Source organism: Vulpes vulpes, chromosome 3, assembly GCF_048418805.1.
Source record: "Vulpes vulpes isolate BD-2025 chromosome 3, VulVul3, whole genome shotgun sequence".
Classification (NCBI taxonomy): Eukaryota; Metazoa; Chordata; class Mammalia; order Carnivora; family Canidae; genus Vulpes; species Vulpes vulpes.
The window spans coordinates 98,255,676-98,282,681 of NC_132782.1; the positions used below are offsets into that span (position 1 = coordinate 98,255,676).

The 27,006-nt window shown below is 46.1% G+C and overlaps 1 protein-coding gene and 1 pseudogene across 8 annotated transcripts in view; one reads left to right on the plus strand and one right to left on the minus strand.

Annotated features, from left to right (window-relative positions):
• Positions 1-17,502, minus strand: part of EEF2K (eukaryotic elongation factor 2 kinase) — a 64,912-nt gene extending 47,410 nt beyond the window's left edge. For 3 of the 8 annotated variants that reach the window (XR_012000606.1, XM_025983797.2, XM_072753684.1), the window contains exon 1: positions 17,120-17,502. The gene's annotated coding sequence lies outside the window, so the exon portion shown is untranslated. Of the gene's footprint in view, positions 1-16,576; positions 17,014-17,119 lie in introns of those variants that run through there. The other 5 variants (XR_012000608.1, XM_025983799.2, XR_012000607.1 and 2 more) reach the window with 4 other exon arrangements.
• Positions 17,503-20,612: 3,110 nt separating this feature from the next.
• On the plus strand, positions 20,613-20,945 carry LOC112908284 (large ribosomal subunit protein eL33 pseudogene; annotated as a pseudogene).
• The last annotated feature ends 6,061 nt before the right edge of the window (positions 20,946-27,006 follow it).

The following is a 27,006-nucleotide window of genomic DNA, read 5'->3' on the forward strand; positions in this document are numbered from 1 at the left end:
ACTCTACACAGAGATGTTCCCAAGCTGAAACCTCATTTACTTTTTTATTGTCTATAACCCCAGTGCCTCAAAGAGTGCCTGGCACAGAGTGGGTGCTCAATACATACCCCTAGAATGGTTGAGTGGCCCAAAGAATGTTCTCTTTAGCATGATCAATAACAGGAAAGAAAGAAAAGAAAAGAAAAGAAAAGAAAAGAAAAGAAAAGAAAAGAAAAGAAAAGAAAAGAAAAGTAAAGAGAAAAAAGAAAAAAGAAAAAAGAAAAAAGAAAAAAGAAAAGAAAAGAAAAGAAAAGAAAGAAAAGAAAAGAGCCCACAATGTCCATCAGTGGAGGTTTGTTAAATTAATGACAGCTTTCAATACCATACACTGTTGTGTGCCTATTACAAAGACAGGGGAAGCTCTAGATATACAGATATACAAAGAGTCAAGAAAAAGTTCAGCAAGATTATAGAATACTAAAGTCAGTACTATTTCTATACGGTAGCAGTAAAAAAATTCAAAGATGAAATTAAGAAAATAAATCCAGGGATCCCTGGGTGGCGCAGCGGTTTGGCGCCTGCCTTTGGCCCAGGGCGCGATCCTGGAGACCCCGGATCGAATCCCACATCAGGCTCCCGGTACATGGAGCCTGCTTCTTCCTCCGCCTGTGTCTCTGCCTCTCTCTCTCTCTCTGTGACTATCATAAATAAATAAAAATTAAAAAAAAAAAAGAAAATAAATCCATCTATAAAGAACATCAAAATAATAAAATACTTGGGAATAAATTTAATAAAAGAAGTCCATGACTTGTCCACTGAAAAACAAAACCTGGTGAAAGAATTAAAGATCTAAAAAAATAAAAAATAAAAAGCAGCCCAGGTGGCTCAGCGGTTTAGCACTGCCTTCAGCCCAGGGTGTGATCCTGGAAATGTGGGATTGAATCCCAGGTCAGGCTTCCTGCATGGAGCCTGCTTCTCCCTCTGCCTGTGTTTCTGCCCCCACCTTGTGTGTGTGTGTGTGTGTGTGTGCGCGCGCGTCTCTCATGAATAAATAAACTCTTTAAAAAAAAAGATCTAAAAAAATGCGATGATATTCTGTGTTCATAGATTAGAAGATTTAATACTACTAAGATGGCAATACTCCCCAAATTGATTTATAGACTCAAACCAATCACTATCAAAATTCTAACGGCTTCTTTGAAGAAATTAACAAGCCAGGTCCTAAGTTCATATGAAAATTCAAGGGACCCAAAATAGCCAAAATAGTCTTGAAAAAAGAGGAACAAAGTTGAAGGAGTCATACTTCCTGAATTCAAAACTTGCTACAAAGCTGCAATAATTAAGATAGTGGGTTTTGGCATAAGGATAGACACAGATCAATGGAATAGATTCGAGAGTCAATAAATGAACCCTGACGTTTACAGCCATTGATTATGACAAGGGCACCAAGACAATTCAATGGAGAAAGAATAATCTTTTCAACACATGGTATGGGACAAGCAAATATATAAGAGGCAAAGAATAAAGTTGAACCCCTTCCTTACCCTAGTCACAAAAAATAACTAATCAAAGACTTAAATATAAAGGCTAAAATATTACCTAACTCTTAGAAAGTAACAGGAGGGGCACCAGGATGGCTCAGTTGTTTAGGTGTCCAACTCTTGATTTCAGTTAAGGTCATGGTCTCGGGGTCCTGAGATCCAGCCCCATGTCAGACTCCATGCTTACTACAGAGTCTGCCTCCCTCCCCCTGCTTGCTCTCGCTCTCAAATAAATAAAATCTTTAAAAAAAAGAGAGAGAGAAAGAGAGAGAGAGAGAGAGAGAAAGAAAGAAGGAAGGAAGGAAGGAAGGAAGGAAGGAAGGAAGGAAGGAAGGAAGGAAGGAAAGAAAGAAAGAAAGAAAGAAAGAAAGAAAGAAAGAAAGAAAGAAAGAAAAAAGAAGAAAGAAAAAAGAAAGAAAGGAAATAACATAGGAGAAAATCTTTCTAATGTGGGTCAAGCAAAGCCTTCTTAGAAATGATACCAGGGACGCCTGGGTGGCTCAGCACTTGAGCGTCTGCCTTTGAATCAGGGCATGATCCCAGTCCATGGATAGAGTCCCACATTGGGCTCCCTGCGAGGACCCTGCTTCTCCCTCTGCCTATGTCTCTGCCGCCCTCTGTGTGTCTCTCATGAATAAATAAAATCTTTAAAAAATAAAGAGAGAGAGAGAGACACATGCCTGGGTAGCTCAGTGATTGAGCATCTGCCTTTGGCTCAGGGAGTGATTCCAGAGTCCCAAGATCAAGTCCCATATCGGGCTCCCCACAGGGAGCCTGCTTCTCCCTCTGCCTGTGTCTCTGCCTCTCTCTGTGTGTTTCTCATGAATAAATAAATAAAATCTTTAAAAGAAAAAAAAATGGGGATCCCTGGGTGGCTCAGCAGTTTAGCGCCTGCCCCTGGCCCAGGGCGTGATCCTGGAGTCCTGGGATCAAGTTCCACATCAGGGTCCCTGCATGGAGCTTGCTTCTCCCTCTGCCTGTGTCTCTGCCTCTCCCGCAGACCCCCCCCCCCATCTCTATCTCTATCTGTGTCTCTCATGAATAAATAAAATCTTAAAAAAAAAGATATGATACCAAAAACACAAGCAACAAAAGAACAAGATAAATTAAGCACCACCAAAACTAAACACTGGTGCTTCAAAGGACACCGAGATAGCAACGAGAGAACAAGAGAACAAGAGAACGATTAAACCTTCACAAATCATAGAGCAGATAAGAGAGGAGTTCTTTATAAGTGTATAAAGAACATAGACAACTTAACAATAAAATGACAACCTAAATAAAAAAATGGGCAAAGGGCTTGAATGGACTTGAACAGACATTTTCTAGAGAAGATATACTCATGACCAATAAACACTTGAAAAATGCTCAACATCATTGGTCAGTAGGGAAATGCAAGTCAAAACCACACCCACTGGGATGGATATAATTTTTTTTTAAAATGAGAAAATAACAAATGTTGGCATGGTACAGAGATACTGAAACCCTCATACGCTGTTGGTGGGAATGTGAAATGGTGCAACCACTTTGGAAAATAGTCTGGCACTTGTTTCCTCAGAAAGTTAACCACAGAATTACAATATAATTCCACTCCTGGGTATACAGCCAAAAGAAATGAAAACATCCACATAAAACCTTGTATACTTATGTTCACAGAAGTATTATTCATAATAGCTAAAAGGGGAAACAACCTAAGTATCCAGCAACTAATGAATGGATAAACAAAATGTATCCACACAAGGGAATGCTATGCAGCCACAGAAAGGAGTGAAGAACCCAACACTTAAATGAACCTTAAAAGCATCAGGCTAAGTAAAAGAATAACCACAAAAGACCCCATATTGAATGATTCCATTTATAGGAAATATCCAGAAAAGGTACATCTATAGAGAGAGAAGGTATGTGAGTGATTGCCTAAGGATGGGGAAGGAGGGAATGAGTATTGCTAATGGGTTTCTTTGGAGTTGGCCAAAATGTTCTCAAACTGGTGTTGGTTGTATGACTGTCAATATGCTAAAACCCACTGGACTGTACACCTTTTTAAAGATTTTATTTGAGAGAAAGCAAGAGCGAGAGAGATTACAGAAGGAGAGGAAGCAGCAGACTCCTCGCTGAGCAGAGAGACAGATGTGGGGCTTGATGCCAGGACCCCAAGATCATGACCTGAGCAGAAGGTAGACGCTTATCTGACTGAGCCACCCAGGCATCCCAAATTGTACACTTTAAATGGATGGACTGTACAGTTTGTGAATTATATTTCAATAAAGCTTCAGTTTAAAAAAAAAAAAAAGCTAAGAAAAACTGTGAAATTTTGTTTTTTAAGATTTTATTTTTCCATAATCTCTACACCCAATGTGGGGCTCAAACTGACAGCCCCAAGATGAAGTCACTTGTTCTACTGACTGAGCCAGCTAAGCACTCTGAAAACTGTTAAATTTAAAAAGCAAGTTGTGGAGGCGCCTGGGTGGCTGAGTGGTTGAGTGTCTGCTTTCAGCTCACGTCGTGATCCTGGGGTCCTGGGATTGAGTCCTGCATCAGGCTCCCCTGCAGGGAGCTTGTGTCTCTGCCTCTGTCTCTCATGGATAAATTAAAAATCTTAAATAAATAAATAAATAAATAAATAAATAAATAGCAAGTTGCAGAACAGGAAGTATATTATGGTAATCCTACTTTTGTTAAAGGAAAGGGGACCTGGCTGGCTCAGTTGATAGAGCATGCGACTCTTGATCTCGAGATCATGAGTTGGAGCCCTACATTGGGAGTGAAGCCTACTTAAAAAAAAAAAAAAGAAAAAGGACATTTGTAGATGCATTGAAGCTTCCCTCAGGGACCCCCGGGAGTTCTACCAACATTGGGATGAGAAGTGTCAGTGGAAGCTGGCAGCTGGGGGTGGAGGGAACTTTTAAGAACTTTGCACACTTCTATACTGTTTTCACTTTTTACAGAGCTGGACTGATTTCAGTATTAAAGAATAAATAAGTGAAAACAATTTTAAAACATTTTTAGATCAAGGCAATAATTCCCTTTATTCTTATCAGCTCTTTCCATCTGCAGGCAGCCTTCTAGAAGGTTCTGGCTCTTTCTTAACAGTTATTACAAAAATATTTAAAAAAAAAAAAAAAAGGGACGCCTGGGTGGCTCAGTGGTTGAGCTTCTGCCTTCAGCTCAGGTCTTGATCCCAGGGTCCTGGGATCAAGTCCCATATCGGGCTCCTTGCATGGAGCCTGCTTCTCCCTCTGCCTGTGTCTCTGCCTCTCTGTGTGTCTTTCATGAATAAATAAAATATTTTTTAAAAAACAGTTATTACAGCAGTCCTAACTAACTATCCTATTAACGATTCGATACACACAAAATGTAAATTAAAGTTTCTATCCTAACTATCTCTATCCTAACTATTCAATACACACAAAATGTAAATTAAAGTTCTGGGAATCTGTACTTAGCTTTACTTTGTACAATGCACTCTATTTTCTACTCACTTTTGTTTTGCTTTCTTTTCATTCTGTTTCTTTAATGAACCACCCACTGATTTCTTGAAAATCACAGCTCTAGGTGTCAACTGCAAAGTTTGTTTCTTAACCGTGTGCAAGACACAGTCATGGGCTGGAGCCAATGCCTGAGCCACCTGACCCTGCTTGTTACCAAAAACTGCCTGGGCCCTGGGCCCACTTCTCCCTGCTTCCCGGCCGCTCCCAGCCCCAGTGCTTACTCTGCCCTGCTCAGCCCTGGGCCAGAACCTCTGCTGACCAAGGCAGGTCACTGGCCTCTGGGGGCTGGGATGGTGCTCGGCAGAGGCAGTATAGCCCAGTGGTTAGAAACCTGTACTCGGGTACAAACCCAAGCTGTGCTGCTGGTGATGTTGACTAAATTAATTCATCTCACCAACTCCCCCATTTGTGGGGGGAGCTGAGTGCGGCAGTGGCTTGAGGTTCCACAGCCAGTTCACAAGGGAAACAAAAGGAGCTTCAGACAAGCAGCTGTGAGCCTGCCTGTCACAGCGCCTTGTACTCAGCAGGCACTCAATCCAGAACTGATTGAGCAGGAGCTGTTTTATGGTTTTTCCGTTGCCATAAACTTGCTCTTAAGGCAGCTGTGGCAGCGCCTGCTAACTGTCCCCCAACAGCTATTCTCTCCTTCTTAATAACAACTGCTAGTTTTTGGCTAAGCACATGGCCACTCAAAATAAGGTCTACACTTCCTAGATTGCTTTGCAGTTAAGTGTGACCACGTAACCAAATTCCAGCCAACAGGATATAAACAGAAAGGCTGTTTTCAACATTAGGGAAGAGTTTTTAAAGGGAGGGAATGTGCCCTTTTGGAGTCTTCCTTTTTCCGGCTGGCTGGAACAGAGGTATGATGGCTGGAACTCAAGCAGCTATTTTTAACCAGGAAGAGGAAACCATATGCTGTGGATGGCAGAGCTATGAGACGGAAGGAGCCTGGGGCAGCATAATCTTATATCAGGGGGACTCACAATCTTCAGACTTTGCTATCTAAACTTACATCAGCTACTGAAATTTTCTTTTTTTCCTTTACTACTTGCTAATTCTAACTAGTCCAGTAATATTGTCTCTCCCACAAAAAGTCACAGCACATCTCTTAATGAGAAGTCAATACCTGGGTAGGATCAGCCTGGGAAAACTGTCACCTCAAGCCAGAGCCCATACTTGGCAGCTAACTCCCACATTTGCCCAGGAAGCCCTGGAGGATTTTGGATTCCCCTAGGCAGGCAAGGAGCCCTCACTGGCCCATAACTTTGCCCCTCGATGTGTGTTCCAACACCAGTCAAGACCCTGACCTCCCAGGAATCTCCACCTGACCTGGACTTCCTTTAGCCTACAGAGGCCTGCTCCTGTCAGTGAAAAGCTTACCACCAGGAGCAGGACCCCAGCTCCTAAGACATCAGAATTCTCTAGAAGGCTTCTTCTGCTCTCACTTAGAAATCCACATCTTGGGCAGCCCCGGTGGCCCAGCAGTTTAGCGCTGCCTTCAGCCTGGGGTGTGATCCTGGAGACCCAGGATCGAGTCCCACGTTGGGCTCCCTGCATGGAGCCTGCTACTCCCTCTGCCTGCCTGTCTCTCTCTCTCTCTTTCTGTCTGTCATGAATAAATAAATAAAAATTTTTTTTAATTAAAAAAATAAAAAAAGAAATCCACATCTTCCCTTCCCAATCCGACACACCCTGGGAAAATGTTTGTATGGAGAGGCAGCTCCATGGAGCTCTGAGTCAGACCCAAGTTCAAGTGTGACATCACCTCTCAAGTCTCAGCTTCCTTGTTGTTGTTGTTGTTGTTGTTTTTAAAGATTTTATTTGTTTATTCATGAGAGACAGAGAGAGAGAGAGAGAGAGAGAGGCAGAGACACAGGCAGAGGGAGAAGCAGGCTCCATGCAAGGAGCCCAATGCGGGACTTGATCCCAAGACTCCAGGATCACGCCCTGGGCCAAAGGCAGGTGCTAAACCACTGGGCCACTTAGGGATCCCCATCAAGTCTCAACTTCCTGGTTATATTCAGAGTTGTACCCACCCCATTACAGCGCTAGCACAGAGCAAGCACAATGACACAAAGCTATTCTTATCACCATCATTTTTACGATCATAAATAAGGGGGGGCTGGGCCTTGGGTCCCAGCCATGCTGGTAACCTGGATACCTGGTCAGCAGCCAAGCCAAGCTTCTTCAGGGGTCCTGGGGGAACAGGCTATTTCAGGCTCTGTCCAAGGAACCACTGCTTTTACTGGGTCTTGCTATAAAAGGTTCCTCTGGCAGTGACTGGGGCAGAAAGCATGTCCAGGTCAAGGCCTGTGGCCCAAGCCACACTGAGTGCTGGTCCTCTTCGGGGCTCCCCTCCCCCGCTCCGAGCTGCCTCGTCAGCTGCAGAAATGAACTACAATCTCCTGCCCGCCACTCCCAGGAGCCAGCACCCTGGATCCCATATGGTCCACGCTGCGGGGGCCAGTGCACACATTACTATGCGCCCAGCACGGCAGAACCACGTCCTCAGCTGCCCCACGGCGAACAGGGTGACTTAGGTGCCACCTTGCATCTTGCACCTACTTCAGCTCCCGCTCCTGCTCGGAGATCTGCCTCTCCCCCACGCCCAGCTTCCGCGGTTGGCGGGGTAACCGGGTGTGTCACATGACCCGGGCCTAAGCCAATCACGGCTGGCCACAGTGATTGGCTCAAAGGGGAGCATGTGACTCCAGCTAGCCAATCGGGTTCAGTCCCAGGTTAGCCCGCGCTTCGGCCTGAGACCCCAGAAGGGCAGAGCATCCTTTCCTGTAGGATGGGAAGCCGAGACGGGCTGAGGCAGCCAGAGAACAAAGGTTTGGTGGAAAGTAGAACAAGAGATGAAGAAAAAAATGAAGAGTGATGATGTCACTTGAGACCCTGAATCCAAACATGCCTGAGGCCGAAGTACCCACCTGGACTTCTGAATTACAGGGCACCACCCTTTGGGGGCGGGGCAGGGAGGACTTGTTTGGTTGTACATTAGTTTTTTCTCACCTGCGATATGAAGTTTATTATTATTATTTTTTAAGATTTTATTTACTTATTTGAGAGAATGACAGAGCAAGCATGAAAAACGTGGTGGGGGATGGGCAGAGGGAGAGGGAGAAGCAAACTCCCCTGTGAGCAGGGAGCTGATGCGGGGCTTGATCCCAGGACCCTGGGATCACGACCTGAGCTGAAGGCAGATGCTTAACCACCTGAGCCACCCGGGCACCCCCGATATGAAGCTTAAAACCCAGCCAGGACGTAGAGCAATGGCATAGTATTTCTTATAATTAAAAAAATATATATTAAAACACACAGGGGCGCCTGGGTGGCTCAGCTGGTTGAGCATCTGGTCATGATCCACTCTGATCATGATCTCAGGGTCCTGGGATCAAGCCCCACATCAGGCTCCCTGCTCAGCAGGGAGTCTGCTTCTCCCTCTCTCTGCTCCTCCCCGCCCCCACTCATGTTCTCTCTCTCTCTCTCAAATAGATGCAATCTAAAAAAATAAAATAAAAATAAATCACACAGTTACAAAGAACATGCCTTTCCTACCAAGGCCACCATGTATGATCATACAGGTTGGATACTCCTCAACTTTAGTGAACAGCGCTTGCAACAGGACACGAGTGGCCCTGCTTCCCACCTCCAGAGGCAGCCACTTCTAATTATTCTAGATGTTAGTTTAGGTAGATATTGCCACATCTCTAAATGTGGCTTCTCTGCTATTTCTTATTTCATCTATTTGAGTCCTCATCTATTGATTCCCTGGTATTTGATAAATGAGATTTGAGCTTCCCTCGAACATCCCACTTCCTTTCTGCACCCCACCACCCCCAGACTGGCAGGTTTCTCCTGGTTCCTTTAGATCTCACGCCAAGAACCTGTCTTATTCCACCAAGCAGAAGGAGCTATGGTTTCTCACAGCTGAGTAAGAGTTCATCTCACCGTGAGAGAGAAGGAAAGATGTGGATTTTGTGCTGCAAATGAGCGATAAGAAAGCAGAAGATAAAAAAAAAAAAAAAAAAAAAAAAAGCAGAAGATACTTTTGCTCCTACTGACCTCAAAGATGAGTAATTTGTACTGAAATAAGGCAGATAAGTGACACATGTAGACAGCTTCTGGTATCCCAGGTCCCATGCTAAGCACTCGACACAGACTCTCATCTGGCAATGACAGGAGCTCCTGGGTGAAGAAACTGACAGCCTGCTTTGTGATGGGGAGGAGAAGTGAGCAGGGGCAGCCTGTCCGGGGCTGTACCCGGCTATTTCAACAGTATCTTAGGCTGGAGCTTGAGTTCTCAGTTTTCTTCAAACCAGAAAGAAAAACCTATCTTGGAAGAGATATCTGCACTCCCATGTTTAACTGCAGCATTAATTTACAATAGTCAAGATATGGAAACAACCTAAGAGATGGATGAACGGATAATGAAAATCTGGTGTATATATACAATGGAATGTTATTCATTCTGTCATTTGCAAAAACATGAACGAACTTGGAGAACATTATGTTCAGTGAAATAAGCCAGACACAGAAAGACAAACATTTTATGATCTCACTTCTATGAAGAATTGAAAAAAAAAAAAAAAACCTCAAGTCATAAAAACAGAGAGTAGGATGGTGGTTGTTCACAGGGGCTTGGGAGGTGGAGGAAATAGGAAGATGTTGGTCAAAGGGTACAAAGTTTCAGTTGTGCAAGATGAGTAAGTCTGGGATGTAAAGTACAGTACAGCATAGTGATTATAGTTAATAATACTCTATTGTATACCTGAAATTCACTAAGAGAATAGACCTTTTTAAAAAAAAGTTCATTTAAATGTCTCTACACCCAAAGTGGGGCTGCTCAAACTCAAGACTCCAAGATCAAGAGTCCCATGCTGTTCCGAATGAGCCAGCCAGGCACCCCGAGAATAGATCTTTTTTTCCTTTACAAGATTTTATTTATTTGAGAGAGAGAGAATCTTAAGCAGGCTCCATGCTGGATGCCCCATATAGAGGTCAATCTTGTGACCCCAAGATCATGAGCTGAGCTGAAATCAAGAGACAAGAGACGCTTAACTGAATAAGTCACTGAGGTGCCCCCTGAGAATAGATAATTGTTCTCACACACATAAAAAATGTTAACACGTTGAAATGACAGATATGTTAATTAGGTTGATTGTGGTAGTCATGGCACAATAATATCTATATCAAATTATCACGTTGTACACTTTAAGTATGCACAATTTTTGTCAATTACACTCAATAAAGCTGATGAAAAAAAAATTAGCAAGTCAAAGCCCAATACAGTGACTAAGGGCCTGAGCTCTGCAACCACAGGGCCCACTTTGAATCCCAGCCTCCCCGTTAGGAGCCAAAACTCTGTTCTAAGGGTAAGCCACGCCTTGAGTCTGTCCCCCACAGTGCCTGGCACTGAGCAGGGCTCCAGAGTGCTAATCAAATACCTCTCCAGACTATGTTTTATTTATTTACTGGGGGTGGGGATAGTAACAAATGTGCAGGATCAGAGGTTACCAAGTCAAGCTTATGTCAGTGTCTTATTAATGTCTCTATCTCTGGCATATGGTAGGTGCTCATGAAGAAACATTTACTTAGGGGTGCCTGGGTAGCTAGGTTGGTTGGGTGTTGTACACTTGGTTTCAGCTCAGGTCATGATCTTGGGGTTGTGGAATCAAGGCATTCTCTCTCTACCCCCATCCCCCCATTTGTACTGGCACGTGTGTGTGCATGCACATTCGCACACTTTCTAAAATAAATCTTTTATTTATTTTAAAGATTTTATTTATTTGAGAGTGAGCAAGAGAGAGCGAGCATGAGAAGGGGGAGGGACAGAGGCAGAGGGAGAAGCACTGAGTAGAGAGCTTGATTTGGGGCTCAATCCCAGGACCCCAAGATCATGACCTGAGTAGAAGGCAGACACTTAACCGAGTGAGCCATGCAGATGCCACATAAATCTTAAAAAAAGGAAAGAAAAAGAAATGTTTATTTAAACCACTGTAGAAATAATAGAGTTTATGTCAGAATAAAAGGACTGATTTATAGATGTCCATGCCCACCTGCCACCTCCTTGCATCTTATCCCCACCTGCCCTGCCCAAGAACCAGTCACCATTCACCACCAAGCTCTTAGCTTCCTGCCCTTGCACACCACAGAGGACCCTCTTTCTGAAAGCCTCTCTTCCCTATTGCTAAGCCCCTTGGTACCCTTCAGAATCCAGCTCAAATTTCTGCTCCCTCCAGAAAGTCCTCCCTGGGTGGTATCCTTATCCATGAAACAGGACAGTACCCATATCTGGAGCCATGTGAGGAGTCAGTGGGAGCAGGCATGTGGCACCTGACAGAGAACTGGCACTCAAAAGTACCAGCTGTTATTGTGCTCTGACCAACTCCTATGCCCCACTCCCTAAGTCACTTCCCTCCTGCTAGGCTCTCCATAAGCATTTCCATTACACCCAGGAGCCAAATATTCTTTTTTTTTTAAGATTTTATTTATTCATAAAGGACACACAAAGAGAGGCAGAGACATAGGCAGAGGAAGAAGCAGGCTCCCCATTGGGAACCTCATGCAGGACTCGATCCCAGGACCCCGGGATCATGACCTGAGCCGAAGGCAGATACTCAACCACTAAGCCACCCAGCTGCCCCAAGGCCAAACATTCTATGTGAGCACACTCGCCCTCCAAAAGATGTCCACATCCTAAAACCCAGGCGCTGTGAATTATGTTCCCTTACATGACAAAAGTAACTCCACAGGTGTGATTAAGTTCAGGATCTTGAGATGGGGAGATTCTCCTGGAAAATCCAGTGAGCCCTATACAATTACAAGGGTTCTTATATAAAAAGGGTGTAGGAAGGCCAGAGCTAAAGAAATGTGACAATGGAAGCAGGGGTCACAGAGAAAATTGGAAGATGCTATGCAGTTGGCTTTGAAGATGGAGCATGGGGCCACAGCCAAGGAAGGCAGGCAGCCCCTAGAAGCTGGAAAGTGCAGGGAAACAGATTTCTCCTTGAGTCCACAGAAGGAACTCAGCCCTGCTGACACTTTTACTTTTGAATTTCAGAAGCCAGAACCATAAGAAATTTGTGTTGTTTTAAGTCACCAAGTTTGTGGTGATTTGTTATAGTAGCGATAGGAAACAGATGTAGTCTAGAACAGTCTAGAACAATATTGCCCTTCAGGGGACACTTGGCAAATGTCTGGAGACATTTTTGGTTGTCACAACTCTCAGTATAGCTGGCCTCCAGTTAATAGACACCAGAGATGCTGCTAAACATCCTACCATGTAGGACAGGCCCCCAATACAGAATTAATTATTTAGCTCAGAATGTTAACGGCGCCAAGAGACTGTGCTTTAAAATGATTCTGGAGGGGGCAGCCCAGGTGGCTCAGCGGTTTAGCGCTGCCTTCAGCCTAGGGCCTGATCCTGGAGTCCTGGGATCGAGTCCCATGTCGGGCTCCCTGCATGGAGCCTGCTTCTCCCTCTGACTGTGTCTCTGCCTCTCTCTGTGTCTCTCATGAATAAATAAATAAAATCTTAAAAAAAAAAAAAAGAAAGATTCTGGAGGAAGTGCTAGGAGACTTCCCTGACCTACTCTCCTTCCTCTCTTCCTTAAAAACAAATCTCCAGGCATACCATTCTTTTGATTGGAGAAATTAGCTCACCTATGAGAGACAGCAACCCCCAGCTGAACCCAAGGAGCTCAGTCAACATTTGCTCTGCTGAGGCTCATAAAAATGTCACTGCAGTACACTGTGCTTTGTGCATATAAAACTGTCATGGAGCAAAGACAATTTTACTGTTTTAAAAAAATCAGAAAAAAAATAAAAATAAAAAAATCAGAAAAATACACTTTAGAAGACAAAGCACAAAATATTGTAATTATAGCTTCAATTTACAAGATGCACAAGAGAGTCTGATTTTTAATTTTTAATCATTTGCTGGGCACCCTTCTCATGTACCCAGGACACTCTGTACTCCTGGCAGGTCAGGCCAGGGATACAGCATGTCTCACTTCTCAGGGGAACTCTGTGTTTACACAGCCTTTCAGTGGCCAGACCATGTGAGCATCTGGAACAAAAGGGGCCGTGTTTTATTCCTCTCTAGCTCCCAAGAGCACAATGCCTGGCACACACCAAGTTCTCCATAAATGCATGTTGCATGAGTGAGTAACTAGAGAAAAGTTGGCAATTCTGCTCATACCATGGGCATTGCAAGCGTGGAGTGGAGGGACTATCCCATTATAAGACATCGGGGTGTTAGCCTGAGACACAGCTGAGATCCTAAGCGGGGAAAGCCTACATCATGGAGTGGCCCTCAAAAACTCAGACTATATCTGCCCATCAGGCTTTTGGGACAAACAGATCCGGGTTTTTTGTTTTTTTTTTTAAGATTTATTTATTTATTCGTGATAGACATAGAGCGACAGAGAGAGACAGAGGCAGAGACACAGGAGGAGGAAGCAGGTTCCATGCCAGGAGCCTGACGTGGGACTCGATCCCGGAACTCCAGGATCGTGCCCTGGGCCAAAGGCAGGCGCTAAACCGCTGGGCCACCCAGGGATCCCCCAGATCTGGGTTTAAGGCCTGTCTCTGCCACTAGTACCTGAGTGACATTGGGCAAATTGAACCTCAGCTTCCTCATCTGTAAAATTCACTCCTCCAACAAAGCAAAGTGGAGAAGAGATAAGAAAGGTAGCCAAGGGCCAGAAAAAGATTACTGTGGCATAGACAGCTAGCTCTCCACCAAGGCTTTATGCTGCCCTGCCCTACCACGGACTACATTTCCCAGAATCCTGTGTGCCTAGGTGGGGCCATGTGACCTCATTGGGGCCAATGGAATGTGGGCCTCCCGGCAGCCCATTTTCCACACCCTGGCCAGGTCTCCCTCAACTGCAATCCTGCCCTAAGACATGTAGCCCAGAACAGATTCACAGCATTTCAGGATCACTTACAAAGCACTTATGCCATAGCTCCTCTCAGCTCCCTGGGCTTCACACTCCCTGTGCCCTCTGCCTGGCACACACCCTGGCCTGCCCTCCCTACCCATCCCCTGGCCAAGTCTTCTGCTCATTCTTGAGGTCTCAGTTTAGATGTCACCTCCTCCAGGAAGCCTCCCCTGAATCCCAGGAGGTAGGCACTATTAGCTTCATCTTACAGAATAGGGAACCGAGGTAACAGAGAGGTTAAGTGACCTGCCCCAAATCACATGGCTAGAAAGTGGGGGAGGTGGGTGTGAAGCCAATGTAGGCTGAATCAGGGCTTTCACTCAGCCATCACTTGCTAAAACAGTTCTTCTAAAAGTGTGGTCATGGGACCACTCACAGCAGGGCCTCACCTGGGAACTTGTTAAATGCGCAAATTCTCTTGCCTCACTCCAGGCCCAGTGAATTAAGCTCTGGAGGTGTGCCCAGCAATCTGTGTTTAAACAAGCTCACCAGGTGGTTCTGATGTGCCATAAAGTTGGAGAACCAATGGCCTAGAGAAATTATCTGCAGCTGAGCCACCTGCTTTCCAGGCACTCCCTGCGGAGTCCTTGCTAGGTCTAGAAAATGTCAGAGCCGAAGAACTGAACACTCCATGCTCTGACTTTTTAGCCATTTGAAATGCTCCTGGGACTTTGGGGACCAAGAGACGGTCATCTCCTACTTTATTACCAGCGGGTTAATGACTCGCGCCTTCCTTGGTTGGAAGCCTTCTTGCTTATGCCCATCAGCCTTGACTACAAAGGTTTAATCCAGCAACATTTAAAAATCCAAGCCTCAGGGCCCCTGGGTGGCTCAGTCAGTTAAGCGTCTGCCTTCGGCTCAGGTCATAATCCCAGGGTCCTGAGATCGAACCCCACATCAGGCTCCCTGCTTAGCGGGGAGTCTGCTTCTCCCTCTGCCCCTCCCTCCCAGCTTGTGTGCTCTTTCACAAACAAATTAATAAAATCTTTAAAAAAATCCAAGTTGCTTCCATCCATGGTGGTCACCATAATCACTTTCTAGAACATTCTCAGTTTCTCAGTTCACTAAGGCAATAGTCTGCAGCTTCCTGGTCAGCAGAACTGGTCTCTCCAACACAGAAAGTTTTATTTTTCAATCAGTCCAGCCAGCCGGTATTACTTTGGATATAGTCCTGATCATTGATTTTTTTCTGCTTCAGCTTTAAGAACTGGATAAGAACAAGTAACCTCCTAGAGAAGGGGCTTAAACAAATCTAAGTTTCTGCTGTTGACATTCAGCTTTCTTCCACACTGTTCTCAGTGTCCTGGCAGCTGGCCACCAATTCTGCCCCAAACTGGACAAGATGTATTTGGAGAATCCAACCAGTGTGAGAAAAAAGGCCTAAAGACACCCTTCCACAGTGGAATGGCCCAGCCAGATCCCGGAGGGGAAGGCCACAGCCAACAAACCCCATGCACAGCCCCAGACCTTCCAAAGAGCTTACTGGAGCCCCATTCTCCTCAGCAGACATGGAACCAGGGACTTCAGGGGAGGCAGAAAGGGGGGGTTTGCTCCAAGGTCACTTGGGGGCTCAGGCTCCTTTGTGCTGGTAGCTCCGCCCCCTGCCCCCCACTCCCAGCCCTCCCAATCCACTGGTAAATGTAGAAAGAGGAGAGGAAAAAAAAAAAAAAAGAGGAGAGGGAGGTTTTTAGGGTTAAACTTGAGAGGGGCACAGGCTATTTCTGCTCACGGTCCATCAGTCAAAACGCAGTCACGTAGGCCACCAAACGGTAAGGGAGCCTGGGAAACTCAGCCAGGGGATACCTCAGGAAGAGGAGAAGGTGCATATAGGTGACTATAGGCGACTCACTGCCATCTCTGCCACATGGTACATTAAAAATGGGTTAAAATAAAGTCAGGGCTATATCCTTAGTCAAAAAGTAGTGTTCTGTCCCCCAAAAGCACAGAAGAGAGAAACTGTCATAGAATGGACACGATTAATCCTATGTAATCTGAGACCATTTCAAGTGATCATCAGGCCCTGACTTCCTGCCACCCCAACACTTGCAGAAGATATGAACTTGGGGGCCCTGCACACACACCCGTCTTTGAGAAGGGAAGTCAAAAGAGACGGATGGCAATCCCAGATGGCAATCCCAACTATGTTACACCTGAATTCACATCATCAAGGAGGTTTATCATATTTGTCAATACAGGAACAAAGGAATGCATGTGCGCATACGCTATCTCTAACCCCTACCTCCTTCCACTGGCCTTTCCACTGTCCTTTCCAGATCAGCTCAAATATCACCTCCTCCAGGAAGCCTCCCTGGGAACCTCCCCCCTCCACACACATCCACACAGAGGGCACCACCGGCCCCCACCTGCTTGCTCTACACCTGCAGGCTCCATGAGCTTTGCATATTAGCTGCTGGACAACCTTGGGCCTCGGTTTCCTCCTCTGTAAAATTAGAGGAATGGGCGATGTCACTCAACTTCCTGGCTGACGTTGTGGCCCCACGGCAGCGCCGAGAAGCCAGAGTGTGCCCACAGCCCATCTGTCAACCTGGGGACACAGCTAGGCTGGCTCCCCGCAATCCTCCACCGGGGCAGACAGGTCTAGGCCGGGACTTACCCGGGAGGCCTCCACCTCCGCGCCACCACTCGCCTATCAGTGCCCGGCCCTCGGCGCACGTGTCCGCGGAGCCTGCCAACACCCAGACCCCCTCCCGCAGCCAACAATGCAGCAGGGGCGCGTCTACACTGTCCTCGAGGTTCCAGGAATTCGAGGGCGGGGGTGGGGGGAGGGCAGGGGATGCGGCTCTGGGCCCCGGGGGAGGCAGGAAGGCAGCGCTGCCTGCACCCTGCGCGGGTTCCGAGGAGCCCTGGGCGGAGGCCCCCAAACTGCCTCTCCCAGTCAACAGTGCGCCAAGTGCTCTCCGAGCAGACACGGCCGTTCATCTGCAGGACCCCCCACACCCCTTCACAGAGGCAAACAGCCTCCAGGAGTTGAAACCCGAGGAGCAGCGCCCCCCGCTGCATCTGCGCCGCCTCCGCTCCCCTCCCACGCCCGACCCACTGCGCGCGGAGCGCGGGTGCACAGGGGCGCGCCGGGCCTGCACGCCGGCGCCCGGCTCCCGGCTCCCGGCTCCCGGTCCCCGCCCGCGCCCGCACCCACCTCCCTCGGGCGGACAGGCGCTGCAGCCGCTGCGCACGGCCGCGAGGATCCAGAGGAGTTGGCAGAGGCTCGCGGCCCGGTGCTCCAGGGTGCAGGGCGGGCTGGCCCCCCGAGAGTGCCGGGGAGCAGCGAGCGGGGCGCACCGGCCGGCGCTCCGGAGACGCAGAGGGGGCCGCGCGCGGCGGTCCGAGAGATCCCGGGGCGCGGGGGACGCGTGCCAGGGGCGGGGCGCAGGCGACAGTCGGCGGAGCCGCGGCAGCTCAGCGTGCGGCGTCCGGCGTCGGATCCCGGCGAGAGCGGGGCTCGGCTGGGGCAGCGGCAGGGGCTCGAGCCGCGGGCAGGGGCGGGGCTCCGGGCCCGCGGGCGCACCGCGCGGCGCTCCCGTGGCCGCCCCCTGGTGGCCGTGGGCGGTCCTGCAGCCGCCAGGCGGGGCTCCGGGCTCCAGCGCAGAAGCCGCGCCTCGCTCGCGCCTAAGGCGAGGGGCGGGCCTAGCACCCACCTGCCAAGAGGGCGCCCTCCCCGTGGGCAAGCCCAGAAGTCCTTTCCAAAATCACTAGAAATCCAGCTCATTAAGTCTCCGTGCGTAAACTTATAATGTTGTTTATCAGAAACTGCTTTTTTTTTTTTTTTTTTGGTCCTGGTTTCTGCTTTGTAAAAACTTAGGCACTTATAACAATTGCAATCATTTGGGTAATTATTGCCCTCTAGACATTCCTTACCGTTCTAGTACATTGCCGTAGTCCTAACTCTCAGCACGGGGCTTGGCACATGCTCGATGCTTAATAAACAGCTGGGCAATGAATGGATAAATATGGAAAGGTATAAAGAAGGAAAGGCTATAAAGGCTAAAAGGCTATATTAATATATATGATTAGTATGTATTAATATTAATATTAGTATTATTACTAATAGTATTATTACATATTAGTATGCATTAATATTAATACATCATATATCAATACCAATACATAATATGTATTGGTATTGATACATTAATATTAATACATATTAATATGCATCAATTCTATTTATTATATTAATTATATATAGTTGACATATATTAATGTTGATATTCTATCCTTCCAGATACTTTTCTAGTAAAATTTTAGAAATTTTACAACTCGTATTTCAAATATAAAAATAAGTGATACTTATTGAGTGATTTATCTCATTTGTCTCATTCTATCTTCACACCAACCCTGAAAGGTAGGTTGCATTAGCTCTATTTCACAGATCATAAAACTGAGGCTCTTAGTGATAGATTTGCCAAAAGAAAAAATTTTTAAACGTTATTTACTTAAGTAATCTCTACACCCAACATGGGACTTTTACCCAAGACCCCAAGATCAAGAGTCACAGGCTCCTCCAACTAAGCCAGCCAGGTGCCCCTGCCCCTGCCCAAAGTGTTTCTAAGGTGGCTCCTCTTGGCAAGGGGTATCTACATTTCAGGAGCTGGAGGGCATTCTGAGTCTTTGCTCAAGCGAGGCCCAGCAAACACAGACACAGAGACAGATGATGACATCTGGGTTTGCATGTAGGCATATTTACACTTTTCCTAGGAAGAATGGACTCCTATCTGTTGCTCAACGCCCCTCCCACCTCCCTCAGCAAAACACTAGCTTGTGGACATGTTTTCTGTGGTCAAGAGCCACCTGTCATTTGTAATGCCTGCTTTGACATGCCTCTGAAGCAATGCAATAGAAGCTGATATTTATAGAGCACTCAGTCTACAAGGCACTGTGGTAACTGCTTTACAGGCATTAGCTCTTTTCACTCCTATCCCAACCCTCTTACCATCCCCACTTCATACACAGGGAGACTGAGACTGGTTAAAGGACTTTCCAAGGTTACACAGTATATGGCAGAGCCAGGATTTGACCCAGGTCTGGGTATGGACTGGCCCCTCAAGTGTTCTGTCCCTAAGCTTTCACTCCTCTGTTTTTGAGGGCCCTGAAAATTCAGATTCCCCTGGAAGAGCAAAGGCCTTCAGCTTACCAGATGCTATGGTCTCTGCAGGGAGTAGGTTCAAGTTTATGCAGCTTGGGGAGGGGGGTGAGGTACAGATGGCATCTCATCAGGTGGTGGGGAGAATGAAAAATATAAATGGTCTTGAAACCCATCATTGAAGGATGCCTGGATGGCTCAGCAGTTGAGCATCTGTCTTTAGCTCAGGTTGTGATCCCGTGGTCCTGGGATCAAGTCCTGCATCGGCCTCCCCCGCAGGACGCCTGCTTCTCCCACTGCCTGTGTCTCTGCCTCTCTCTCTCTCTCTCTCTCTTTCTCTCATGAATAAATAAACAAAATCTTAGAAACAAAAAAGAAGAAACCCATCATTCAGTGTTTTATCCTTGGCCTCTGTGCTACAAGTTTTGGAAAATACAAGAGCTAGTAGATATTTTTGGTTGAAGTGTTGGCTCCTTTAGTCATCTTGGGAAAACTCCACTGGCTCTTGGCAAGACAAAATTGCACCTGAAATTCTGACCGTGGGAAAGTAGGGCAGGAACAAAGTTTGAACTACTCTGTCCAAGTCCAAAGTCAGAAAGAAAGAAAGAAAGAAAGAAAGAAAGAAAGAAAGAAAGAGAAGAAAGACCAACAAGGACTGTACTACTTAACCATTTATAGCTCTGTGGCCTTGGACATAGTATTTAACTCCTCTGAGCCTCTGTAATTCGTGTCTGCCCAACAGAAGTTCCCTTTCTTTGCATGAAGATCTGGCTTTGTCTTCAGGAAACCAGACCACCCTATTCTCAGCTGCTGAGAACAGCCCTCACCACTGACCTGGGGCCAAGAGTAGACACATGACAATGAAGCTCCAACTAAGCCAATGGACATATTCCATCCCTTTAGCCCAATGAGATATTAATCTATATCTTTTCTGCCAAGTTTTAAAAAGAGAATATCTCTTTCCCAGAGAGTTGTTGAGCTGGTAGGATTTAAGCTTAGGGTTTCTGGACATTCATTCTTAAGGCAAATATTTATTCAGTTCTTACTGTGTGTCAAGTATTGGGCTAGGGGTTGGGAAAAAGGCCTGCTTCAGAGAGAAACGGGAGAACGGAAATTTCTCACATAGTCTTTATTCCATACCATTTAAACTGCCAGGTGTGCCACAAGTGAGAAGTGTAGCAGGCAATAAGAGATGACACAGGGAAACTTGTTCAGGAAGGCTCTTCTGAAGAAATTACATTTGAGTGGAGCCCTGAAGGAAAAGTAGGCATCACTTTTAGAAGCCATATGCAGACAAGTGCCTTGGGTGGCCTCAGCAAGGAGATGTAGATCAGATCATTCTTGGTTTTTGCTTAGTCCTTAATCTCCTCCTATTGCCATCACACAAAGCTGTTCAGACTTTATGGAAGAGTTTGGATAACAAAAAAGAATGTAGGAGGGTGCTTTTTCCACCAACTTGGGCCTGTGGAGGTGAGAAGTGCTCCTGTTCCTGAACTTTGGGTGCAAATAAGTGCAGCCTGGTGGAAACAGGACTCCTAAAACGACGAATATGTCTGGAAGGCTTTGGTCCAAGACCATTTTTGCAGGCTATAAATGGGGTCTCCAGAACCAGAGGGAGCACACAGCTCCACTTAAGATCAAAGGTGTTTATGCTCCAGATGAAACTGAATTCTATCTAGGCAAGCAATGTGCTTATGTGTACAGAGCAAAGAACAACATAGTAACTCCTGGTGGCAAACCAGACAAAACCAGAGTAATCTGGGGAAAAGTAACTCATGCTCATGGAAGCAGTGGCATGGTTCATGCCAAATTCGGAAGCAACCTTCCTGGTAAAGCCATTGGCCACCGAATCCGTGTGATGCTGTACCCTTCAAGGATTTAAACTTACTGAAATAAATAAAGGTGTAGATTTGTTCTCTTGTGGAAAAAAAAAAAAAAGAATGTAGGAGGGAAAACATTCACCCATACCAGCAATGTTACAGTGTCCAAGAGGAAAAATAAACACTTAACTGGGACGTTCATTGGCACATTCCAGTTCTTTTTTTTTTTTTTTAATTTATTTATGATAGTCACAGAGAGATAGAGACACAGGCAGAGGGAGAAGCAGGCTCCATTCACCGGGAGCCCAACGTGGGATTCGATCCCGAGTCTCCAGGATCACACCCTGGGCCAAAGGCAGGTGCCAAACCGCTGCGCCACCCAGGGATCCCAGCACACTCCAGTTCTAAGCCTTGCTCCCCTGCCCTAAAACTTGCCCTTCTTCCTCTCACATGGACAAACATCTCTTCAAGTTCTAAGGGACAAAAGCCCTGCTTCTATTAGAAAATCCCTCTTCCCACTGACAGGGAGTTGGGTTTTTCCCCTGCTTTCCCACCAGAGTACTCCATGGGACTCAGTAACCCACAAGACACAAAAGATACAGAGAAAGTGAAAAATCACACCTGCAACCAATGTAATATTGCGATTTTTGTGTCCTCTCTCTCTCTCTCTCTCATTCTCTCTCTCTCTCTATATATATATATATATATATTTTTTTTTTTTTTTTTTGAGAGAGAGAGAGAGAAAGCGAGAAAGTGTGAATGTGCAAGCAGGGGTGGGAGGGGCAGAGGGAAAGGAAGAGAGAGAATCCCAAGACAGTTTCCACGCCCAGCAGGAGCCCAATGCAGGGCTCAATCTCATGACCTGGGCTGAAATCAAGAGTTGGAGGCTTATCCAACTGAGCCACCGAGGCACCCCTTGATTTTATGTCAAACATATATATGTATGTGTATATATATGTATATATTTAAGTGAAAAGACAATTAAGAGAATGGGAGAAAATATTCACCAATCACGTATCTGATAAGGGAATCATAGCTAGAACAGAGAGCTCTTACCTCTCAGCCATAAAAAGATAAACAACCCAACTTAAACATGGGCAAAAGAGGGGCACCTGGGTGGCTCAGTCAGTTGGGTGTCTGACTTTTCATTTTGGCTCAGGTCATGATCTCAGTGTTGTGGGATCGAGCCCTGCATCGGGCTCTGCACTCAGCATGGAGTCTGCTTGTCCCTCTCCCTCTGCTCCTCCACCTACTCTCCCTCTCTCCCTCTCCCTCTCTCGAATAAATAAATAAGGGACGCCTGGGTAGCTCAGCAGTTGTGCATCTGCCTTCGGCCCTGGGTGTGATCCTGGAGTCCTGGGATCGAGTCCCGCGTCGGGCTCCCTGTATGGAGCCTGCCTCTCTCTCTGCCTGTGTCTCTGCTTCTCTCTCTCTCTCATCTCTTATAAATAAATAAAATCTTTAAAAATGAATGAATGAATAAACAAATAAATAAATAAAACCTTTAAAAAATTCATTTATATGAAATGTCCAGAATGAGGAAATCCATGGTGATAGAAGGTAGATTAGTGGTTGCCTGGGGCTGGGAAGGGAGTTTCAGTAGAATGAGGGGTGGCTACTAATGGGTATGGAGTTTCTTTTTTGGGGTGATGAAAAGGTCCTAAAATTAATCATGGTGATGGTCGCACAATTTTGAATAAAAAAAAACACTGACTTATTTATATATTTTAAATGGGCATATTGCATGATCTGTGGATTATATCACATTAAAGCTGCTAAGCAGCCCCCCTCCAAAATATTCATGGAGTCTTCATCTCACCCAGTGCTTCACAGTGTGGCAGCCGAGGAAAGGCCACCAGAAACAGTAGCCCAACTCTTATGTGCACTGGCCCTGTCACAGATATGTGGCAATTCCCAACTTCAAGGAGACGGGTATAGTCTTTGCACAGGCTTAGGCAAGCATGGAAAACCACACTAGCGGGGCAGCCCGGGTGGTTTAGTGGTCTAGCATTGCCTTCAGCCCAGGGTGTGATCCTGGAGACCTGGGATTGAGTCCCACATCGGGCTCCCTGCATGGAGCCTGCTTCTCCCTCTGCCTGTGTCTCTGCCTTCTCTCTCTCTCTCTCTCTGTGTGTGTGTGTGTGTGTGTGTGTGTGTGTGTGTGTCTCATGAATAAGTAAATAAAATCTTGAAAAAAGAAAGAAAGAAAGAAAACCACACTAGCCACACACACCACAGAAGGGAAATGGTTTTCAGGTGTTAACTGTTCAGATCCCTTTTCCATAGGAGGCTGTGCCCACAAGGGTTATAGAGCAATTTTAAGTTCACAGCAAAATTAAGCAGAAAGTATAGAGACTTCCTATACCTCCCCTGTCCCCCACACAGGCACGGCCTCCCTATTATCATTGTTCCCCACTGGAGTGGTATATTTGTGAAAACTGATGAACCTACACCGACACATCATTATCACACAAAGTCCATCGTTCACATTAGGGTTCACTCTTGGTGTGGTACATTCTATGAGTCTAGGTAAGTGTATAATGACATATATCCACCATTATAGTATCATATAGTTTCTTTGCCCTAAAAATCCTGTCTCCCAACTATTCATCACCTAACAACCCCTCCCCAACTCTTGGGAACTACAGTGAGATGCTTAAAAGCAGCAGCTTGAAAGAAGAACTCCTTGGCTCATCTCCTTGGCTCCGAAGGTCCCAGGCCTACGAGGCATAAAACGTGGAGCGCCAGACGCCTGGGCGGCTCAGTGGTTTAGCGCCTGCCTAAGGCCCAGGGTGTGATCCTGGAGACCAGGGATCGAGTCCCACGTTGGGCTCCTTGCATGGAGCCTGCTTCTGTCTCTGTCTCTCTCCGTGTGTCTCTCATGAATAAATAAATAAAATCTTAAAAAAAAAAAGTGAAGCACATTGTCACAGGACCATTGGAATGTCTGTGTATAGCTATAGAAAGATTCACAGAAGTTATGAAATGACCACACTTCTGTCTTTTGGGGAGGGCATACCTCCCTTTGCCATCTGCAAAGCAAACCCTAGGATTAAAGTGGGGCATTTGGCCATACATCTGCATAGGAAAAGATCCAGAAGGACAGCTCAAGATTGCTCTTTACAGGGAGTAATTCTGAGCTGGGGGGTTCAGCTGTAAAGGACAGTGGTGGTGAGGAAAAGAATTTCCCTTCAACTTTATACCTGTGATATGACATTTGAAAAAAATTTTGCAATGGGGATGTCTTACATTACATTTCAAATTTATTTATTTTTAAAAATTTCATTTTTTAAAAAAAGATTTTATTTATCTGAGAGACAGTGAGCATACACAAGTGGGGGAGGGACAGAAGCAGACTCCCCGCTGAGCAGGGAGGGGGGGGGGCACTGCCTGCCTGCCATGGGGTTCAATCCCAGGACTGAGATCATGTCATGACCTGAGCTGAAGGCAGACACTTAATCGACTTAGCCATTGAGGTGCCCCTAAAATTTCATTTTTAAGTAATATCTGCACCCAACATGGGCCTCAAACCCACAACCTCAAGATCAGGAATCACATGCTCTACTGACTGAGCCAGCTGGGGCCTCTACATTTCAAATTTTCACAGACAGAAAGCACCTTCCTTTATTTACTGAAGTGTTGACAGAGTTTAACTGGGTAGAGAAATTAAAGGTGATTTTTGTTTTCTTATTTGTGCTCCTCCTTCTTTGCTCGAGTTTCAACAAGGAACACATACTACTTTATTTGCAAAAGTTATTTTTAAATATCACTTCAAAACCAAAACTTTTACAGAATGAAACAAAACCCCAAAATGCAACAGTCCTGTTGCTTTGGTTTCCGTGGTCGCTTGGCTAGGGCTGGCTTTGCACAGAAGCTGCCTTCTCTCAAACACCACCCTTGAAGACATAAATCACTAGAGAAGCCAAGTCAGCACGGCTGTGGTAAGTCAGGCCAGGAGAGGAATGCTCAGTTGAGCAGATGAGCTCATGGCCTTGCCTCCACTGGATTTTTGTTCTGTTGGAGAAGCAGCTTTGGCTTGAGGGTTCTGGGCAGCTTTGGAAGCAGCTCTCCTTTCAGAAGACTTGTTCTTTGCCTGATCAGGCCTAGTAGGTGCAGGATTAATGTTCACTTGAATTAAATGATCAGAGAGAGAGTTGGGGTGGGGGAAGGTTACTCCCAGCATATGGTCTAACTATAGGAGAATGCTGAGTCATGAGGGGCATGGGGGAGGGAATTCCTAAATAACTCTCTGCCTCCTGCTTGTGGCTGCAAGTGATCTTCCAGGAGAACAGATCACAGTTTGGCCACATCCAGACAAAAGTTCTATGAGCTCTCCCGTCTGGCAGCTCTAGCCAGAGGCATTTGCCTCTGACTTTGTCTAGGTCCAGGTAGCAAGATGCAGTGGCCTTAACCAAGCAAGGCAAAACCACCAGTAGGAGGAGAAGTCTCACAGCCTATACTGTTCTAGGTACTAGGCATATGGCTTTGGGTGAACAAGACACGACTGCCTGACCTCCTGGAGCTGACATTCTAGCAGGGTCCGGGAGAGACTCAAACACCTGCTTAAGGCAGAGGTAGGGAGATGTATGTGGAATAGTATCACCAACTGGTCACCACCCAGGTAAGAACTCTGATGATGAGCACACGGAAGTACTGGGAGGGAGCCAAGAGCTTAGATCCCTGGGGTCACCACCACCACATCCGCTCTATGTGCCAGGGATGTTTAAGTGCATGACACACATTACCACATTCAATCTTCCCTCTGCTTCATTCTCGAGTAGCCAAGTACCCACAACAGTGCCTGACACGCTGCAGGTGCTGGGGAAATATATGCTGAATCTATGAGTTTGGTTCTCACAGCAATCCTGTGAAGTGGGTATTATGATCACCCCATTACAGGGATGAATAACACGTCCAGAAAAAAGTAGCTTTCCTAAGGTCACACAGCTAGTCCAAGCTCAGCCTGTGTGATTCCCAAGCCCATGGGTTGATTTAGCCACTGTACTGGTTTCCTGTGACTACTGTAACAATTTACCACAAATTTTTTTCGTGAATTAAGACAACAGAGTCATCTTCTGGTTCCAGAAGTGAGAAGTCTGAAAATCAAGGTGTCACAGGCACTTGTGTTCCGTCTTATACCTTCTAGGGGAGGATCTGTGTCCTTACCTTTTATAGCCTCTAATGCATTTGTTGGTTTGTGGTGGTTATCACGAGGACCTCTGTTTCTGTCTTCGCATCTCCTCCTCTAATTCCTGCGTCTCTCTTCCAAGGACCCTTGTGATTATACTGGGCCCACCTAGATAATCCAGAATAATCTCCCCATCTTGAGATCCTTAATTACATCAACAAAGTCCCTTTTTTTAAAAATTAATTTTTACTTTATTTTTAACAAAGTCCCTTTTGTCACATAAAGTAACATACAGGTTCTGGGGATTTGAATATGGACATCTTTGGTGGTGGGCAATACTCCGCTTACCATACTCCCCTGCCTATCTTTACTATGCTGTATCTCTGTTATTTTCCTTAAACATGCAAGGAAATGGAGAAGCCCAAGAATATGCAAAATTATTTTTTTTTTAAAAAAAGGACTAAAACGATCTGAGACTCCTCAGGTAGGAGGAAGGGGAACTGAACTTGAAGGATATCAAAAGACACTTGAATCTTAATAATTAATAATTATATAATAATTAAAATTATTACTAATTTATATTTGAAGCAAATATACAAAACGTTAACAATTAATTCTGGGTGATGGGAAATAGAAATGTATCGCGTACTTATGTACCGTGTAGTTGCTCTGTATTTAGAGATTGTACTTAATGCAACTGTGTTGCATTAAAAACGGAAAACACAGATCGCCTGCACGGAAGGGTCTTGGGAGGCTGGGGGAGGCTGGCTCGGCACGTGGAGACAAGTCACTTGGCCTCTCTGCACCTCAGCTTCTAAGATGCCGACAAGGGGTACCGTGTAACAACGTTGTCATTGTAACGACATCCACCTGGACCGGTGATTCTCACCTCGCGGGAGCAGGGACCGCGCCGTGGGGCCACCCAGGCTTGCAGAGCTGACCTGGAGTGGGGCTGGGGGGTCCGCAGGTGGGGACAGAGCAGCCGGGCCCCAGCC